General features: G+C 35.8%; 1 pseudogene; it reads left to right on the top strand.

Moving 5' to 3' along the window:
• The first annotated feature begins 4 nt into the window (after nucleotides 1-4).
• On the top strand, nucleotides 5-123 carry LOC111745348 (annotated as a pseudogene).
• Nucleotides 124-1,388: the final 1,265 nt, after the last annotated feature.

Below are 1,388 nucleotides of genomic sequence, written 5' to 3'. Positions count from 1 at the left end.
TCCTGTCTACAGCCATTCCACCCTGAATGCCATGGGTCTCGTCTGATCCCAGAAGCTAAGCAGGGTCAGGCCTGGTTAGTACTTGGATGGGAGACCACCTAGGAATACTGGGTGCTGTAGGTGTAAATAAATAAATAAACAAATAAATAAATAAAATAATCATCCTGATTTAACTGACCAACTTAAAGTTAAAATATGAGTGTGGCAGAAACTTTAAAAATAAAGCAATTGAAATAAATAAGAAAAAATTGTTTTTTGAAATTTTCAGTTCTCCTCGCTACAGTACCATGAGACAGCCCAGGCTAGCCTGCTGAAGGATGAGAGACATGTCATCACCATCACCCCAGCAAATACCTAGTCAACTGCCAGACATAGGATTGATACAATACTAGGCAATTTAGCTCAATGTTTCCATTGCTAAGAGAACTTTTTAACAAAAGAAATTCAAGGCTGTAGAGCATCCATCTGACCTGCAGAGGGCATAAGTGGCCCAGGCAGCAGAATTTAGTGCCTCTCATTAAGTTCAGCTTTGGAAGAAAAGCTCTCTTGTCCTGTGGACTCTCTATGGATTGTGGGAACCACAAATCCTAAAAGCCAGTGCTGTTCTGGAGATTTGAGTATGCCATCTAAGACTTTGATGGCTGAGTTTCAGATTGGGCCTCAAATTATATATCTGCATATGTAGTTATATTAAAAACTTTGCAAGTTGTTCAGATCATTATTTTTTTATCCTTAAAGTAGACGTCTTTAGAAGATCAGTTCTAAAATCATTCAATCTTTAATAATGTCATAATACAAAAATATTGATAATGAAACCTCATTAATTCGCTTTAGCTAAAAGGTGTGTTTACCTGACCTAGCAAAAAAACACAAATCATATACCACTTAAATGCAGCTATATTGTTTTCTGTAAGTATATGTCTTCCTTATTAAGCTAACGTCCCTTTATTCACTCAAGTTGTTTCCCAGAAAGGGCGTATTAAATATAGGGGCAAAGCTGATGAAGTGCGTGACCTTTGGCATCAAACTGACCTGGATCTAAATTGTACTTTTGCCACTTTTTAGCTGGATGACCTTGAGAACTTACTTTACAGCTCTGAGCCTCAATTCTCTCATCTGTAAATAAATAAATAAAAATACTTGCTTCACACATCATTGTGAGAATTAGCTAATGTATAGTAATGCTTAGCACAATGTAAGTGCACAAAATAAGAGCTCAGCAAATAATGGTCACATTGCCAAATAAATATTATTGATTTGTAACTAGTATATTAATAATTTTTGTGTAGTGCTTGTTGCAGGAAGGGCAAAATCTCTGATATGTGTCACTACTCTGATATTCTAATTATTTTATATGGTTTCTAGTAAAATATCTGGCCACATTTATT

Source organism: Pteropus vampyrus, unplaced genomic scaffold (assembly GCF_000151845.1).
Source record: "Pteropus vampyrus isolate Shadow unplaced genomic scaffold, Pvam_2.0 Scaffold152, whole genome shotgun sequence".
NCBI classification, from domain to species: domain Eukaryota; kingdom Metazoa; phylum Chordata; class Mammalia; order Chiroptera; family Pteropodidae; genus Pteropus; species Pteropus vampyrus.
This window is presented reverse-complemented; position numbering and strand designations above follow the sequence as displayed.